The sequence below is a fragment of the Rattus norvegicus genome, chromosome 11, assembly GCF_021556685.1.
Source record: "Rattus norvegicus strain SHRSP/BbbUtx chromosome 11, alternate assembly SHRSP_T2T, whole genome shotgun sequence".
In the NCBI taxonomy this organism is placed as follows: domain Eukaryota; kingdom Metazoa; phylum Chordata; class Mammalia; order Rodentia; family Muridae; genus Rattus; species Rattus norvegicus.
This window is the reverse complement of record NC_141544.1, coordinates 44152368-44172256: the sequence shown is the minus strand read 5'-3', so window position 1 is coordinate 44172256 and position 19889 is coordinate 44152368. Positions and strand designations below refer to the sequence as shown.

The following is a 19889-nucleotide window of genomic DNA, read 5'->3' as shown; positions in this document are numbered from 1 at the left end:
CCGGTGGTATTCCAGCTGCTCCTCAATGCTTCCGTGGACTCCGGCTGGTTCTATGGAGCCTCGAGGTGAGGTGTTTGCTGATAGGACTGAACTGCTGCTACTGATTCCTGTTTGGCATCACCCCCAAAGAACTATTTCTTTTTTTTTTCTTTTTGGTTCTTTTTTTTTTTTTCTTTTTTTTTTCTTTTCGGAGCTGGGGACCGAACCCAGGGCCTTGCGCTTCCTAGGTAAGCGCTCTATCACTGAGCTAAATCCCCAGCCCCCCAAAGAACTATTTCTAAACAGGCCTATATCCTCTGTTTCCTATTAACCTTTACTCTCCCCTACCTGTGGTCAGCGGGCTAGAAGGGAGGTTGAAGTGTGTAAGAATTCTTATTAAAGTAGGTTTTGAAAAATCAAAGCTTATATGCACACACACACACACACACACACACACACACACACACACACCTCGATAAATCCCCACTGCCCACTGCTATCCAGAGATAAGCAGCCAGTGGTTTCTAAAACACCCTCCCTCCCTCCCTCCGTCCCAGACTCCACATACACCTAGACTTAGATCCAATTCTCTACTTGAGAGGATGTTTCCCATGTGATCTCTGAATCTGCCACAGTGTCTTTCTCTGACTAACCTGAAGCTCTAGAACATTATTTGCCATTGCTTCAAATGATTTCAGATTCCTGGCTGGTCAGCAAACTTACCCCACTGTCCCCATCACCACCATCGCCCACCCGGTGTTGGGGTTATAGCTGTGTGCACAGTTGGCTTTTCCACGAGTGCTGGGATCCGAACTCAGGTTCTCATGCTTGTGTGGGATACAATTTGACTACTGTGCTCTCTCACTGCCCTTCCCCCTCCCTTCCCTCCCTCCCTCCGCCTTCCCCTCTTTATTCTCCCTCCTCCCTTCTTCCTCTGCCTCTCTCTCTTTCTCTCTCTGTCTCTCTCCCTGTCTCTGTCTCTCCCCTCACACTTCACTCTTTGATTCTTTGGGTACCAATCTGATTATAAACTACTCTGATCTCATTGACCTCTTCAGACTTTTTTCATACTTGGAAAGAATTAAAAATTATAGCATCCGTGAATAAAAATAACTCCCAGCTCCTTCTCACCAGCTAAACGCAACCGGGGAATAAATACAGTGAGTGTTCAAGGAGGAGAAAGAAAAGTGAAGAATAGAAAATTGTTTAAGTGGCCAAAGAAACTTTACCCTATTGTGTGGCAGGCCAAGCCATACCAGCTATATGTAAATGCAAGCTGTGGCCTGTGCTCATGTGTCCACTTTGAAGTCGCCATCTGAATTTAATTCTGTCTTTGTGATTAAATCAGGCCATTACGTTTAATCTCACTTAATAGTAAGAAACGTCCTTTGTTGTTTTCTATAGGCAACATATTCTGCCCCTAACATATACAGCTTGGCATTCACACTTCACTATTAATCCCCGATGGCTGGTAATTGCTTCATCTCCAAGCCCTCTGTCCAATTCACAAGGGCTGATTACAACTATTCTCTCCTATACATTACTGCCCCGTTTGGGCCTTGCTTCTTTGCCTCACTGCGCCCTATGAAGCTGTCCACATTTTCTGGGCATGTGGATGTATTGTGAGATGTTAAATTAAATTCTGTGTTGACACCCCCTCCCCAACCCCAAACACCGGAATCTATTAGCCCCTGGAACTTAGCTGATTGACAAGCAGGACTACTTTTCCACTGAAAACCCTTCCACAGAAACAACGACGCACTAAATATTTTGTTTCTAGGCAAAGTCTGAGGACTCAGGGAGTCTGTCTTGTTTGTTCCACAATCGCTGTGGAAGCTGGGCCAACTGCTCTTGCCATGACGATGCCCTCGTCTGTGCTGGTCTGTACTGTTATTTCTCTGGGGGATTTAACTCTGAGAGCTACTTTTTTTTTTTTTTGGTTGCTTTAAGATATGAAATTACTCTTTCCTTTTTGATTTCTGTCTCAAAAAATGTTTCCGACGGTGGCTCCTCCACCGGTTCTCTGCAGTAAGTGCTGCCCAGGCCTAGCAAGAGCTCTCCAAGGAGAGCAGCAGCTGAGCGAACGCCTCCCAGCTCCACACTCTGCACCTACGGTAATAGATACGGCTAATTTTAATGTTTAGCTTCACAAAGACACGGGCTTCCCTTTCTGTTACCCTCTCATTAGATGGGCCTTGCTTACTGAGCTTTCCATCACGGTAAATTAGAACTGCTATCATTATCAATTTGACTCTCGGCTCCTGGAGCATAATTAGTTGTTTCTATCTAATTCACATTAACCACATATAGAACCTAGAATTTCTACAGTAGCTGAACGCAGTCATAGCTGCCTCTCGAGCTCAGCCAGGCTTTGTGCAGTCACAGCCTCCTGCCTGTTATTGGGGCTCCTGGAAAATCTGTGTGGCCTGTTTAAACTTCCTTATAGGATTTTAGAAACAATCTTATTTAACCTTATCTTTATACAGGATGTGCTAAGGTAAACACCGACTTACAATACCATAGAAAAATCTTAAGAGCCCGGAAAAACTATAGAAAAAAAAATGAAACCCAAAACATCATGAATTTCTAACAAAGCTCCAACCCTTTCGATGTATTTTCTAGATGCACTTTCCCTGTTTAACCAACAGGAACACGCCAAGTCACATTAATAGAAAATTAATATAAAAACATAATGTACAAAGAATTTTATTATATACATATTATAAAATATTTATTATATTAGTCTCAGGTATAAGTGGTACTGAGAAACATGACTTTAAAGATTAGTATTTGTTCTACTTTAAAGCAATATTTAAAGGATGTAATTTTATCCTATTTGGAATAATTTCAGATTTATAAAAAAGCTATGCAGACGGTATGGAGAGCTTGCATGTGCCTGTCACTCAATGTTGCCTTTTTTCTTTACGTTTAAAACATTTGCTTGCGTCCATTCAGTCACTTGTTTTGGCAGGGGCTGCAGTTTGCCACAGTGTGTGTGCATGTGTGCATGTGCGTGTTGCATACCTATGTATGTGTATGTGCACATGTGTATGCATGTGTGCATGTGTGGTGTATATGTGTGGTGTATATGTGTGTGCCAGTGCATGTACGTGTGGTATGTGTGCATGTGCGGGTGTGTACACCTGTGTATGTGCAGGTATTTGTGTGTGTGTGTTCTATGTGTGCATGTGGGAGAGTCCTCCTCCCATTATGTGGATCCCAAGGATGAAGCACAGATGACCAGGCTTGGTGGCAAGCACTTTCCCTACTGAGCCATCTTGCCAGCATGAATATTGTTGGCTTTTTTTTTAAAACATCTTATGTAATTACAAGATATTTGTCACAACTAAGAAATACAGCATTAAAAAATACATGTAGGTAGATGCAGTCACTCAATTAGGTTCTTTTGTCACAGAAATACATATTTTTCTATGTCATTAAATATTTATACCTTTTCAAAGGGGAATGAGTGGGACCGCAGAACATGTTAGATTCTTTTTTTTTTTTTTTTTTTTTGGTTCTTTTTTTCAGAGCTGGGGAGTGAACCCAGGGCCTTGTGCTTCCTAGGCAAGCGCTCTACCACTGAGCTAAATCCCCAACCCGAACATGTTAGATTCTTACAAAGCGCTGATAGTGTCTAATTGGAAAGCTGTTGCCAGACAGGTCATCGTCCTAGAAGTCACATGACAGGAAGGGGCTGTACCCAGGCTTGCACCACTCCAATCTGTGGCAGTGCCTACTGGTGGGGCTCACTGCTAACATTCTGGGAGCTTCAGCCCAGGCTGGGTCTTTACAAGGGAGGTTTGAAGGGCAAATCGATTCCCAGCATTAGGGTTTCTAGCTGTCTTTTTAAATGTATATGAATACATTCTCACTGCAGAAAATTTGGAAGCTATGCACTGGAAGAAATCAGTGAGTAGAACCGTCGCAAAGTCACACAGATGTGACCATTAGCGAGTTGCAGGCATGGCGGGAACCCCACTACGGGGTCATGGCTACTTCATCTACACCTTATTCATTTTTCCAAAACATTTAATGTTCTTACAAATTTCCCCAAGAATTACACATATTCTGGTCTATGACATGATCCCAACTAAGTAACCTTATCTTGTGTTTAGAGTATCTGTGATATTTCAAGAGAGGCCGGAGCAAGAGGAACCCTGACTGTAAAGGGGGGAGTCAAAATTCAGTTCCTGAAACTTGTCCTCTGACCTTTATGCTAATTCTACGGTGCAGTTGCTGCACACGTCCACACTCAAATGCACAGGCATAAACAAACTAATATGTATCAAATGTTTCAAGCCTTTTTATTACTGATATAAGTTCTTTTTCTAGTGTGTATTCATTTTTCCTGTTATAAAGAGATAATTAAGTAATATGTTTTATTATTGTCTCAGGGATAATATCTTCAGGGACAGATATGGCTCTGACTGAGGTCACCCTGTTTGTGCCATGCCTGAAAATTGTTTTCCAAAATTATTTAAAGAAAAAAGCCACCAGTCAACCCAAAGGTCACTGCACTTATGGCAGGACAGTGGTAAAAACTTGATTCTCAGAAGTTACCAAATGCTCACCATGGCCTTGAAGAATTGACTAGTAGTTCCTGTCTAGTCAACCGTTTTGCTATCTGTGGGCTCTTCTCCGTAAAAAGGAGAGAAAGGTCCTTCTGCCCCCAATGCCCAGTGAGGCCTGAGGCAGGAATTGGCAGTTGAGTGAAATCTTGAAGGGCGTGTTTATGACAGTGGACGCATGAGGTAAGCGGTGGGTTAGGCAGACTGGCTGGTGGGAGGAAGAGAAACACTAGTGGCCAAGAAGGTGGAACTTCCGGCTGGCAGACACCTGAAGAACAGCAGAACAGGGAGCCTCGAGTGACAGGCCAAGGGAGTGGGTGGGGCTATTTGGGGCACTCTGTTCTCAGAGGTTTGGCTTATCAAACTGATAAGTGCTTTTCAGTTCACCAGAGAGCAGCCCTCACGCTGGGTAGTATGCTTACATTTGAGGAGACTCAAACTGTCAGAGAAAGATGGGGGAATAGACCAGCTTGCACTCTCGAAGCCTTAGTGTCCTTATCCTGCACATCTGGGAATTAAAAAAAAGAAAGAATTCCTCGTGGGGATGAGACTCCTGGGCCACAGGCTTATTTTGAAAAGACAACGTTGTGCTATCCTGAGCCTGTTTATGTTGTTGAAATGACATTGCACAATCCAGTCTGCTTTTGTGATATAAATACGCATGCTTTGTCTAAAGAAGCTGTTGCTGTCGGACCCACTGGGAGCCTGGGGTGGGCTCGTGGGACTTCCCCATCTGGCAGCCTAAGTGATAGGAGATTGGATCAGAGAGAGGTAATGAGTGTTTCCTGAATATTCCACAGGTTAGCTGTGAGTGGTGCTGATCTTTGGAAGCCCAGAGAGAAGATTGGGGGCCATGTTGGTTTAAAATCCACAGACACAGGTTGGGGCTTTCAGACTTTGTCTCTGGGTGAACCAGGAAGGCAACCGGACCCAAGCTATGAGAGAAGCAACTGAGAAAGTAGAAAATCAGGACTCATGTCCTTGTTGCCCCGCCCTGCCTCATTTTCTCCTCTTTTTACCTAAACAGCTAAAATAATCAGAAATGCTTTAATGTGAAAGGGAAAGGTACCATCAAATATCACCCGTGCTGGGGCTCAGATGCTCCCGGCCCCGCCAGGGTACTCCAGGACAAATCCCCGCTATGCTCCAAAACTAGAAAGGAGTTTTGACTTTCACCCATTGGATGGAGTTGAAGTCGTTCTGCGACCGGAAGTCGAAGGAGAACAGCAGAATGCTTTTTTATTATTGATTGTTTTTATTACCTCTGCTCACATATCTGTTCCTGTCTTTCTTTTTTTTTTTTTTTTTTTTTTTTTTGGTTCTTTTTTTTGGAGCTGGGGACCGAACCCAGGGCCTTGCGCTTCCTAGGCAAGCGCTCTACCACTGAGCAGTTCCTGTCTTTCTAATTGGTCATCAGTACGTCTCTCTATACATAAGACAAATATGGCTGAAGAGCGGGTGTTCCCGCCCAGGCCTGCTTGTTCACATGTTGTATGAATGAGGAGCCCAGTGATCTCGAATGCTATTGACATGGGTAAGGGGTAGGGAGAAAAGAGAGTGGAGAAGTGCAGACTGTGCCCTCAGGGGATTTTTCGGAGCAGCAGAAATTGCCCCTGCCGTGCAGAACCTAGCTTCTGCGGCTTATCTTCTCGTTTTGCCAGAGAACCTCCATATCTGAATTTTCAGGTAGTTTCCCAACGATCATATGACCATATGTAGCCAGTGAATTTATTTAAAACCAACAGCACTCCCGGGCAAGCTGCCTACACCTTGCAGGCTACCCCTGTCCTAGAGGCAGGGGGAACAGAGCAGTGTTTCTCAACCTGTGAGTTGCAAACCCCTCCATAGGGGTTGTTGAAGATCCTCTGAAAACACAGATTTTTACATTACAATTCATAACACTAGCAAAATTACAGTTACAAAGTAGCAACAAAACTCATTTTGTGGTTGTGGGGTGAGGGGTGGGGGTTACCAGAACAGGAGAAACTGTATTAAAGGGTCGAAGCAGTTGGAAGAAGGTTGAGAACCACTGTGGTAGAGTGAGTGCCTTAGACGTATGTCTTTGAAATTAAACCTTCATGAATTCGTCGATACACACTTTCACAGTCACTCTCAGGATAGAGCCTCTGTTGTTTTAAAAACTATATTTAAGCCTGGATTCCACCCCAAAGAGAACTTCTTTGGGAGTAGGAACTAGATGTGTCTGATTTGTTTAAATTATTATTATTTTGACAAAATATCCATAACGTGAAACTTAGCATCTTTTAATTTTTTTCTTTGCTTTGCTAATTCCATCTGTTGCTGAGGTTTTTCAGGTGCTATTATTAGATGTAAGGCAGCAAGGAGTTTGCAAAATACAATCTTGTTTTTCTTTAAAACTCTTTAACACGGTTGATTAATATTATTGTCAATTTAGAGAAATTCAGCTGCCAACCTATTAGTAAAGACAATATATAGATATAGATGTCAAAAGGGAAGAAATTTCTTGGTGTGCCTTTTTCCTACATGCTAAAAGATGTTTTAGTAACCCCTGTGTGGTGATTACTCTTAAATTTGAATTATGTAGATCTTTTTATTTTTAAAAAACCATACTTTGTGAGTGTACAGTTTACATATGAAATAATACTGTAGTCAATGGCTTTGGTGTAGTTTTAAAGAGAGTAAAAAGGGGAAGTTTTTTAATACTACAAAACCCCTCCCAGAATAAAAAAAAAAGTTAAATTCCCTTTTAAAATGGGTCATGTTACAAATGTGTTCAGTGACTGGTCAGGGCTGCCTCTGGTCAGGGCTGTCTCTGGTCAGGGCACTAACGGCCAATGGACTGAAAAATAAGTCCCAACTTTCACAATCACCCCCTCAAAGGAATAGCACTGCAGGTTCATTTGGAAGGCAGACCTGACTCTTGCTGCTTCAATTCTTCCTCAGATTGGTTTGTTATAAACTTCGCAGAACCATTGTCACCGTTGTCTGAATGGACAGCTCGGTGGCATGGAGGAGATGCAGATGGAAGAATCCCGGACACCACCATCCACCTCAGTATTCTCAGCTCACAGGGCTGTGGTCAGGAACAGCTCGTTTCCTCTCCCCCTGCTCCCAGCAGGCACTGTTCTGCTGGCTGTCTCTCGATCTGTCTACTCTAGCTCTCTCAAACAAATAGAAACCCTTAGTGTTTGTCAGTTAGTATCTTTTCTTGTCTCAGTGGAGGTCCTTAAGACTCTTCTCTATTAGAACACATAACAACATTCTCTCAGTTTTAAGGCTGATCAGCACTCCATTAAAATCGCGGACAGCGGGTTGTCCTAACTCTGACCTCCGGGAACAGAGCTACCACGGACTTGGAGCCACACATAAGCAAGTCCAGGCTTTCAATTTTGACAGTCCCTGTTAGTAAAGTGACCTACTCTTTCACCTGCAGGGACTGCAGGGGGATGGTCCCATCCTTGGATGTAACTCAGCAACCAACCTGATTGTCAGAGGTGAACGTTTGGTGTGGTCCTTCGCTGTAGTACAGCTGGCAGAAAGGAAGTTAATGGAGGGGGATTGATTAGCTCATCAAATCAACAAGGAGACGGAAGAACTGGTCTCAAATCCTGCTCTGGAAAAGTCTACTTTGGACACCGCCGAAAGTCTGCCATCACCACTGGATACCAGCTGCCGCCCCACCTGGACGGTGGCTTGGAAAATTGCCACCACCCATGGCAAGTATTCCCCTCCACACGTGACCACCTGAGTCTGCTGTGGCCACAGCTGATGACCACCCCTACCAGTCAGAGTCCCTGACAGAAGCTTGGACTTTAGTTGTCGGGGTGACAGTTGATTTTCACGTGGCCAGGAGTTAGCACAAAGAGGAAAAGTATCCTTAAATCACTCCTGGGCTGGCTGGTACGACAACTTTGTGTACACCACACTGGCTTCCAAAATGCTGAAATGTTTGTTACCAATTGGAGCACTGGCCAAGTTGTGTGCTGTGTTGTTTGTGAATGGCTAGAAAAGGTGTGTGGATTTAACACAGACGCAATCCGAGGCATCCTGTATCTGGGTTTGTTTGAGTCTATGAGTAGAGGACCTCTGAATACGGAGGGCTGATCGTACTTAACTATATCTATATAAAGACAAGGAAGAGGCTGGAAATGATACATGTTAGCAAGGGCCTTTCACAACACCAAAATTATACACCATTTCTGTAATTTTTCCTTTCTCATATTTGTTTTGAAATGGTCTAATTTATTTTACAATGAATAAAATTAATCATTTTAAATGTTCAAACAATAATGAAGGCATGTCTTTAAAACAAAACAAAAAACTACTATCAGCGGCCAGGGCTGTAACTTAGTTTGTATAGCGCTTTTTAACATGCATTCAACCTGCAACTCTGTGTCAACACAGCCTGGTAGTGCATGCTGGGAGTAGAGACTGGAGGACCAGTTCACAATCCCTGCAGTACATGAGACCCCCATCTCAAAAGATAAAAATAAATTAAAAAGCGTCTTTGGAACCTCCCTGTTTCCTTCAGCAACAGATCCAAAACCCAACAGCCAGCCCTCCCAGGGCAGCTGTCTCAGGCTGCCTATCTGGGAGGCTGAGGAGAATGGGGCCAGGTCCCAGTTTATGACTGAGTGACATTTCCCAATCACTGAGAGTCCTACAGGGTACTTGACCTACAATGTCTGGGTACAATTTATATATCCTTATCAGTTCTCTGAAGATTATGTGCATTTAAATGTGGACCTGGGATGAACCAGCAGAAGGGCTTAGTGGGTCGAGGTGCGTGCTGCAAAGCAGGACAACTGAGTGGGTTCCACAGGGACCCCCACAGTGGCAGGAGAGAACCCACTTCAGCAAGCTGTGCTTTCACCTCCACATGCATACTCTAAATACCCTAAAGACACACACACACACACACACACACACATTCACACTCACATTCACGCACATACACATTGAGTGAATGTAAAAATCACAATGAGACAAAAGAATGAAACTTTTAAAACCAAGCTTAATAAATATCTTTCCTTGGAAAGGACACAAAACATTCCCAGGAGGAGGCATCTCAGCTTCTGAATTGGTAGATTCTCACACCAAGCATGTCTTTTGTTATTTATTTGTTTTTATTACTTTTAGGAGTTTGTATCTCTGTGTGGGCGTGTGCGCATTCGGGCAGGCGCCATCAGAGAGCAGAGGTGTTAGATCCCCTGGAGCTGGGAATGTGGGTGGTTGTGAGCCTGAACTCCTGAAGAAGGTGCTGAGATTTGAACTCAGGTCCTCCAGAAGGACATTACCCACTGTTGAATATGGAGCCACCTCTCCAGCCCAGGCATGCCTTTTTAAACGCCCATCAAAAGCTATGTTCACAGAGTAGTTTAAAAATCCGAGCAGAGCAATTAGCACATCCCAGAAACTTTCGGAAGACAGCCCCACTAAATACGCACCCTTTGCTCCCCATCTGGTTGACACATCTCCCTGAGATCAAGGATTGGGGCAGAGTAAATGGTAGTAGGGGCGCTGCTGGAAGAAAACAAAACTCTTATTTCACCCAAAGTAGGTGAGGCAGGGCCGGCTTTCAGGGCTCACTGCATCTAAATTTCAAATGTAAAACCTCCCAGACTCACATTGCCTCCCATCACAGGCAGTCAGACCCAGGTGAACCCACACTGTCTAGGAATGGAAGAAAGAGGGAAGAGCTTAACACCCTACAATAAATAACAGATACCTGGGGCTAAACAGCAGTTCATGGAGATGTTTGATGGCAATGGGAGCCTCTGTTGCCTCTAGATTAAAGAGGAGTATGCACAGAAAATAACTGGGCTCCACATTCCTCAAGAAGGCCCTCCAGGTCGATCTCTAAAAGAAAGAGCTGAACGTGAGGGGACCAGCTCCCTTACAGAGGATTGCTACAATGTAGCCTGCACTATGTACTACGCTGATCAGCCAAAGGGCTTGCTCCCAGCACATCCACAGTAACAGTGTTCTGGAAGCTCTAATCTGCTGGCTAAATGCCCTTCCTGGGCCTCCTTACAAAGGAAACTGCTATGCACGAAGCTATACTTGTTGGCAAGGGTGGGGTCGCCACACTGGCCATCAGACTGAAAGGACAATATCTGCTGGTATCTGAACTTGACCAGGGGCTAATTTTTATTTCTGAGCTACTTTTAGCCTTCAGAAATCCAGCTCTACATGGCTAATGTTGGAGAGGGCCAGTGGGAAAGAAGTGGCCTCATGGGTGACTTGGCAATGGCCTTGGTAAATTGGGAAGGCAGACTTGGGGGGCTTGCCTTCAGTTAAGTCCACGTAGGAGTCTTGGAAAAAATCAGCAACTGTCTATATGAAAAGTTCTGATATTTTTCCCATACATATTTTTGTGTCCATTTTTATCTTAAACACCAAAAAATATTTATTATGACTAATGGCTTTGGGGGAGATCTCTTCAGTTTTGTATCCAAAGAAATGCTACACGCCCTAACCCATGCCCTGGTTTCTGGCTAAGACCCAAAGAACACAAGCAGGTCTCATCCAACTGTGTGACTCTGGGGACATTTAACTTAGCACAATGCTTTTCTGGCTCCATTCTGTTTGTCGGGGTGAAATGCTCACTTAATTCATGAGTCTGAACCAAAACAAAACAACAATGCAAACCCAAGCAAAAGAGGCATCGGGGATTTAGCAAGTAGGAGGGAGAACACTTCTAGCGAGCACAAGGCTTGGGTTGGATCTGTGGAGGCAACTTCAGCTGAAACTCATCTTGAGTTCCAGCCACTGAACTCTCCCTGCAGGGGAGGGTGCTGAGCAAAACAGAGACTGGCTACCTTTCTCCTTCTGGTAATTTTTCTATTAAAAGTTTTGTGACATATTTCTTTGCTTCCCGTATTCCTACCTTTTCTTCCTCCTCTACTGGGGTTGGCTGTTTTAAATAAATTATAAAATGTGTAATAAAGGGCTGGAGAGATGGCTCAGTGGTTAAGAGCACTGACTGCTCTCCCAGAGGTCCTGAGTTCAAATCCCAGCAACCACATGGTGGCTCACAACCATCTGTAATGAGATCTGATGCCTTCTTCTGGTGTGTCTGAAGACAGCGACAGTGTACTCACACATATAAAACATGTAATAAAATCATAATAGTATAATAAAGTCAAAATAAAATCTGTGGTCTGCATGTAGTGTATGTGTGTGTTGTGTTGTGTATATTGTGTGTTGTGTGTATTGTGTGTGTTGTGTGTGTGTATGTGTGTGGTGAGGTGTGTGTATTGTGTGTTGTGTGGTGTATGTGTGCGTGTGGTGTGGTGTGTGTATTGTGGTGTGTGTGTGTGTGTGTGTGTGTGTGATATGTGGGCACATATCTAAAAGCCAGAGGACCGGGCGTCTTCCTCCATCATTGCTCACTGTATTTCCTTGAGATAAGGTGTCACTTAGCCTGAGCCTTACAGTTGGCTAGGCTTGGTAGGTGGTGAACTCTCGGTGTCTGCCTGTCCCCACCCACCAGTTACAACACATGGCCAGGCCTTGTTTTTGGAGGATGCTGGGGATCCAAATTCAGATCCTTGTGCGCGAATAGCAAGCATTCTTACCCACTGAGCCATCTCCCAACCCCCAGTAACTTAATATTTCCACGTTGAAGTTCTTCCTCCTTCTTGCTTCCTTCACCCTTCCATCCTGGTAAGTTATTTCTCTGTCTGTGAGATGATCCAACCTAAGACAGATCTATCTATCTGTCTGTCTGTCTGTCTATCTACCTACCTATCTATCTAGGAGGGAGGGAGACAGAGGGGATGGAAAGAGAAAGAGAGAGAAAGCATGCACAGAGAGAGGAAGAGAAAGGGAAAGGAAGGAGAGGAGAGGAGTTTAATGATACTTCCAAAATGTCTGGATTATATACAGAAGAGCCTCTGGAGAAAGGGCAGCCCAGCCCCTGGGTTGGAAAGTTCAGGGTTGGGGGCAGGAATGCTGGGAGAATGTGGAGGCCAGGTCTACTCCCAAGTCTGAAGCTTAACACATTCCTCTCTCCACCTCATTTTCCTTCCCTCCTTTGTTCTGTGGAGGAAACCATGTAGAGTTCCACTCATGGACTTCTATGACCACATATATCCCTGCTTGGAGATTTCATGTGCTGGCACCAAGTGTGGGACCCTCACTGAGAGCTGGCCAAAGGCATGGCTCTTGAGTGGGGTTGCCTGGACTCACTGGCAGGGACGAGCCCCAGCTCCCTGAGCCCGAAATCTCCTGAGCTGACTGACTCCCATTCATCCTCCATGTGCAGATGACTCAGGCAATGATTTCAGCCACCCGCCTGGTGTTTGTGTCACTTGCCACAAACCGGTAGAGACTGTTTGGTGCTGTCCTGAGCTCTGCTGGTAGAGAATGACATAGGATCAGCTTGTAGCCAAACAGATGGCTTCTGAAGAACCTATTGTTTTGTGGGCCCACCCAGAGGAGGAGGAGGGGTAGAGGAGGAGAAGGGGCTGTCACCGTGGGGAGGAGGGGTTTCTACAGTCTGTCTCCAGCTACCTCAGAGAAGCGCTTGGCTTCAGATACAGTCAGCAGGAATCCAGGAGAACAGGGCAGAGCCTCACATGGAGTTTTTAAAGAGAACCTCAAGCAACCCAACTGGACTTTATACACTTAATTGGTACGAACGGATCTTTGCTCGGCACCCTTGGGTGCTGACGTGGGCCTACTCATGGGCAAGAACAGATGCAAACGCAGAGTACTCCGCTGTCCCTTAGCGACTGATCATCACAGCACACAGAGCCATGCAGTTGATTCCGTTCTGTCTAATGGGAAAAAAAAAAAATCTGTGTGTCGTGACAAGCTGCCCCAACAAGGGCTGAGCTGGGTCCTGTCAGGATTCCTACCTGGGACAGCAGCTAAGTCTCCAGAGTTCAGTAGCCTGTCTGAGCTCATTCCTCCTGAGCAGAGGGAGTAAGACAGCCAATGCTCAGTTATCAAGGCAAGCTCGGCACAGCAAGGTGGCAGAGGGAGACAGCAAGAAGGAGCGTGGGAGATGGACGTGGTCTCTAGTGGAGCTCAGAAACAATCACAGGTTCATGGGGCAGAGAATGTGAAGGCATGTGGGAACCCATGAAGCTCCCCCACCTCTCTTTCTTGAGTACCATCGGGTCCTCACACTGGGCACAACTTCCCTCAAACCATCCAGGGGAATAGTTCATGATCAACCACCGACGTGTATCTGGTTGACAATATAGTTATCATGAAGACAAAATTCAAAAGGCACCTCTCCGGGCCGTCACAGTCCCTCACACAAACCATCGCCAACACTGGGAAATCCCTGGTCTATGAATACGGTGCTGAAACGCCTGATGTATGTTTCTCCCTCCGGTGCAGACAGAGGGTTGCTCACTGTTCCCTCTGCCTAATAGGGAGCTCCCGGGACTGCAGAGGGGTGCCACAACTAACTCCACCAGGAGCCAGCAGACAAGACAGTGCAAGGTCCTTTTGATTGTTAATCAGGGTAGAGAAAAATATCACCCAACCAAACAGCCTTCACCGGTCTTCATCTGCTTGATGTGATTTTTAAGAACTTGGGTTGGACGCATCTAATGATCCCCTCCTGAGAGTTCAATTTCGTGTTTGGCTCTTTACTTAGAGCAGTGACTCTGAACCATCCTAAAGCTGCAACACCACCATGGTACTACCATAGTGGTCACCCCCCAACCATAAAATGATTTCGTTGCTACTTCATAACTGTAAGTTTGCTACTGTTATGAATGGTAGTGTAAATATTTGTGTTTTTCCATGATCTTAGGTGATCCCCGTGAAAGGGTCGTTCAACCCCCCCAAGAGGGGTAGTGTCCCACAGGTTGAGAACCACTGCCTCAGGTCTTTGTAGGGTCAGGAATGTGTACGCCTTCCAAGGAGCAGAGGATGCATGTTCCCCTTCTATCCATTTCATTCCTAGTATCTCAGAAGTCAACCATTTTCTCCCCCAGCCCTGCTCGGGCTGGGACCAGTGGAAAGTGAAACTTACGAAGCAGAGCGGCTTTCTACCCCTCATAAATGCTAAAAAGTGAAATGACACCATGCGACCTCTGGAGAGAGGAGTGAGCACAGACCTCAGGTGGCCTGCTGGGCCACATGGGAACCTCAGCGGTTACACTGATCAGAACTTTGAGCAGTGGGAGTCATCACAGCCAGGCTGGGGTAATATGGGGGATTGCCACCACCTTGTCCTAAGACCTGAGAAAAAGGAAGTAAAATGACATCTCTCCACACTACTGTGAGAGCAGAGACAACAACCCTTGGGGGCTCCCTGACCAGGCTTCTAGAAACCCCTTGATGAGCCTCAGCTCCCTTTCTCTCTCTGTTTACCTTGCAGTGAGGATAGCACAAACACCAATTGAGGGGAAGCATGTAAACCCTGAGAAGATGCTTGGTGCTCAGTAAACTCAGTTGGCTCACGGGTGCTGCTGCTTTTGTTAGCAGCAGGTGCCAATCAGCCATTCACCATCCTCTTCCTCCTTGTCTGCTCGTCTCCAGGTGAGCTGGTTTCTTCCTTGCTTCCTCTCCCTCCCTCCCTCCTTCCCCCCTCTCCCTTCTCCTTCCCTCTTCCTGTTTTCTTCTCTCTCTCTCTCTCTCTCTCTCTCTCTCTCTCTCTCTCTTCCTGAACTCAAAGATGAGTCTTTTCAATTTTGCCACTTCGAAATCTCTGTATTATAGAATTTAAAGTTATCCACATTGCCTAGCAGCTTTGGGGACCCAGTAGTCTTTCTTGGGCCCTAGGGCTCAACTTTTCCCTGGGCCCCTGCTCACCTGTGACTTGTGTGCCAGGTCCAGATCCGGGTGTAGCTCAGGCATATCTGGCCTCTGTTCCTGGAAGGCTGGCTGCAGCCAGGGCTTCCCGCTATGGAGGAGCCTCTTGGAGAATTCCTCTTGTCTGAGAGAAACACGTGGCAAGAGAAGCCCACTGTGCTGAGAAGATGGTCCCTATCTGGGTTAGCACAATGAAAACCCAGAAAGGGAGCCATTAAAGAAGAGTCCTTGGGCTGAGCCCAATGGCCGCTCCCTTCCTTCCCTGCTGTCCTGGCTGCCAGCTGACTGCTGCTTTGCTTTCTAAAGTTGCTTTCTGAAACCTCGATGACAAACATGTACCATCAGAGCCTCTCCTAGGGCTTGCCACTCCCTGTCACTAATCTGGGTCTCCCTGGGGACCGGGAACAAGGCTGTCACAGAAAGTCCAGGTGATTCAACTGCAGCCAGGTTGGCTGGCAAGGGATTGGCCCTGAGGCGGGGTCATGGATACCACTCCGGAGGCCAGACCAATGGCTGCATGGAGAGGCTGGAAAAGGTCAGAGGTCAGAGATGAAGGGACTCTAACCAGCCAGGACCTGGCAAACATATCTCTGACAGGCCTTGCCCTTCTCCCCAGGTATCTATCTTGCTAAAACCAGTTAGGTTATACTCCTGAAGCTAGCCTCTAAGGTTGGTTCCTTTATTTGCCCACTCCCTCCTCCTGAGGCTGACCACCAAGGCCCAGCTATCAAAATATTGGAGTGAAGCAATCAAAAGCTCCCTTTTCTCACCTAACAATTAAAATTAAACATTAAACACCTTATCCAAACATTGGGTTTCTCCCCCTACCCCCAAAATGGCCATCTGTTTCTTCTCTGTCCAGAGGCAGTCCTTTATCCCTCTGGGACAAATACCCCTAACCCTCTCCCCTGTTCCCTTCCCCTTCTCCCTCATCCTCTGTCTCCTGTTTTTGTCTCTTATTCCCTGCCCTTTGTCCCTCTGGGGCAAATCAATCGTTTGTGCTGAGAAGTTGTTCTTAGGGTCTTGAGCAGATTGTTTCCAGAGAATCAAGAACAATATGTTTATCCTGGGGTGGGAGCCGATAACCTGGGTCCCTTTTCCCTTCACCCACCGGGAAAAACCAAGGAAGAAACTTTTGCCTTGCCAGAAACATGTCTGTCCTAGTTAGCATCTCTTGATCACCTGTGACTTTAGTCAGTAGGAGAGAGGAGAACAGGAGGTTTGGGGAACCCAGGTCTATAGGGTTCAGGGAGTGGATTGGCCTTTGTATCCTTTGACCTGGACTGGGGCTCGTATTCCCACTTCATCTTCTGAGTCAATGGGAAACACTAACCGTAAAGGAGAAGGGCACCCCACTTCTATTTAACCCAAGCACCAACCCCAAACATTTCCAATGTCTTTGGCCTTGAAATCCTTGAGCCGGTTATCCTGAGCTGTCGTGACACAGCAGTGGAAAGCGAAGAAGTTTCCAGACGGAAAGGGGCTAATTGCATGGGAACAGAAAGAATACCTTGGTTTTCAGTCCCGCATTTCAATTTTCTCCTTGGGTTAGCTTAAGATGGTGGACAGATGGACCTGCTTTAAAAACTAATCTTCCACATGTCTGTCCTAGTCGGCATCTCTGTGGCTACACTAAAACACTGACCAAAAGCAAAGAGGAGGGAAACGGTCCATTTAGTTCCTAGAGAAAACCAGGGCAGGAGCTCAAGGCAGGAACCTGGAGGCCTTAAGTGAGGCAGGAACCATGGAGAAACAGTGCTTACTGTCTTGCTGCCCTGGCTGGATCGGCTTCCTTTCTTACACATCATAGGCTCCCCTGCCCACCAGTGGGATGGGCCCTCCTGTGTCAATAAACAATCAGAACACCCACAAGCCAACTGATGAAGACAATGGAAGACACAGTGACAGTCCCTCATGTGGGATTCCCTCTTCCCAGAAGCCTTTGGGTGTATGTCAGCCTGACAAAAAGTCACCAGCATCTCCATCTGTGCAATGATACGAATGTCTGTACCTTAAGCCATGCTTTGGTCTTCTATTTTCAAACCTTGTATCTTGTAAAAACAAACACTGCCTTTCTCCCTTCTGTCTGTGCTGGGGATTGAACTCAGGGTCTTACCCGTGCTAGGCCAGAACTCTACCACTGAGCTACACTCCCATCCCTGGAATCCTTTTGAAGAAAATAATATCACATGGTCTTCCTACTACTAAATTCTGCTTATTGAAAATCAATTCCTGTCGAAGGAAAGCTACATTTTTTCCAAGCTGAAGCTTTATGAGTGTCTTTGATGAATGCGGGTAACTTTAGTGACTTCTGATTGAGGAGGAGACAAAGTCAACGAACAAGCAAGAACGTGCTTGTTGAAGGGTGTATACTATTCCTGTCTGCCATGGAGGGTCAGAGCTTCCACTTCATAACTCTTTCCAACTATTACCTGTTCTGTCCATAAAATAACCTAGTGTGGCTGACGGAAAGCCCTTCTTCCAAATGGCTTCCATAACCAACCACAGAATGTTCTAGGCTCTTGAGGAGAAAACGGAAGTTCTAAGTAGTGGTTTCCAGCCTCAGCTGTGCATGTGGGCAACTAGTAAAGATTGAAAGGGGAAAAAAAGCCAACCCACAAGAGGCCAGAGAGACAACTCAGAGGTTAAGAATGTGTGTGTCACTCACAGAGTACCCAAGTTCAATTCCTAGCACCCACCTTGGGTGATTGGTAATCACTTGTCACTCCAGCTTCAAAGAACCAGATTCAATTCCCAGCAACCACAGGGTGGCTCATAACTGGGTGTAACTCCAGTCCCAGGGGATCTGATGCCCTTTTCTTGTTCTTCAGGGCACTGTGTACATGTGCCCTACAGGCATGTATACAGGCAAACACTCATACACATAAATAAAAAAATAAAGATTAAACAAACTTTAAAAATAAATAATTCTAAAACAACAACAATAACAAAATACCTGGTTAAACTTGGGGCTGGGAAAACAACAGAGGAGAGGAAGTACTTGCTGTGAGAACCCTGGTCTGTAGATCAAGCACCCCATAAAAGTCAGGTAGTAGGGCATGAAGACCTACCTGTGACTCCAGCACTCGGGAGGCAAGAAGAGGGGATCCCCTGGGAAAGCTGGCTCGCCTAGCTGGACTTGTGCGCCCTGAGTTCAACCGAGAGACTCCACATCAACATGCAAGATGGAGAGCGGCTGAGGAAGACGCTGGTATCAACCTTTGCTCTGAATATGTAGCCCCACCCGAAGCACAGGCAAATTAAATTGTACATCCATGGGCAACACGCAAGACCTGTGGCTGAGATTCTAAACTGGAGGGAAGCACAGCCTTGTGCATGTTCAAGGTGAAGCCTCCTTATTGGTGGACCTATTAAATTAAATATTTCATAAAGAAGCACGACCATACCGGGCGCAATTGCTTTTCCTTAGGGGAGATGGCGGGTCAGTAGACATTGTTGCGCCAGCGGAATCCCATGATGCTTTTCTGCTTTTCACCTGCTCTGTTTCTGACTGCCCACTGACCTTCGACAGATAAGCCAACTTTTCTCGGCCTGTGTGCTTTCCCCGCTCCAATTCTGTTCTCTAGGGCTGCTGGGATTGCACACTGAAGGCGTGACTGGGTACAGAGGCCTTTCTCTAAGCACCAAGCCTCATGTTGTTTTTCTGTCTCAAAGACCCTGTCAAAGACCTCCCCGCTTTCTTGCCCCTTCAAAGCTTAGCTTAAACTGTTGCCTGAGACCACTCCATCTGACATCAAAGGAGGTGAGAATTCAACACATTCTCTTGCTAACAAGATGGAGCGATGGAGAGTTCAAAGGTGACTCTGCTCTATAAAGTGTCCATGTAAGTGTAAAGGGTGTACTGCCACAGGGCTGCCAGGAGATCCACCTTTGCACTTGTGTGTATACGACTCGTTTATATATGTATTCTGTATATACTCTTCTGTATACGACGACCTCTGATATATCCAGTGGGGTCCTGAATGCCTGCTGAGCCAGCTTAGAACGTGAACTAACAAGGTGTTGCCCTAGTAACCTCTATCATCACATGGTTGATGAGATGTTCTGCGCAAGTAGAGAATGTAAAGACTTTGATAGGATCCCTCGATGGTTGGTGTTGTTCATTGCTATTGTTGTTGTTGTTATTATTATTATCTTGCCAATTTGATAGAAGTTAGCATCATTTGAGAAAGGGGAACAAATCCCAATTGAGAAATGCTCCCACAAGACTGTCCTGTGAGCAAGACCATACACATTTTCTTGATTAAAGATTGCTGGGGGGGGGGGGCAATCTCGGTGCATTGTGGGTGGGGCCACCTTGGGCAGGTAGTCCTGAATAGTATAAGGAATGAGGCCAAGAAAGTCCTAGGGAGCAAGTTAGTAAGCAGCCTTCCTCTGTGGCCTCTGCTTCAGGTCCTACCTGGGGTTCTTGCTCTGACTTTCTGCAGTGACCTGACAGTTGTAAGATGAACACCCTTTCCTCCCCAAGTTGCTTTAGGTCACGGTGTTTTGCCACACAAATAGAAACCACAAAGGTGTCACCCCAAACCAACACTGCACCCTGGTTGAATTCACTCA

The 19889-nt window shown here is 45.9% G+C and overlaps 1 long non-coding RNA gene across 2 annotated transcripts in view; it reads left to right on the top strand.

The window, feature by feature from the left end:
- LOC120095616 (uncharacterized) overlaps positions 1-11678 on the top strand; it is a 177461-nt gene extending 165783 nt beyond the window's left edge. The window contains exon 6 of one of the 2 annotated variants that reach the window (XR_015633295.1): positions 7966-11678. This is a non-coding gene — a long non-coding RNA (uncharacterized LOC120095616). The remainder of the gene's footprint in view (positions 1-7965) is intronic. The other variant, XR_015633302.1, reaches the window with a different exon arrangement.
- Positions 11679-19889: the final 8211 nt, after the last annotated feature.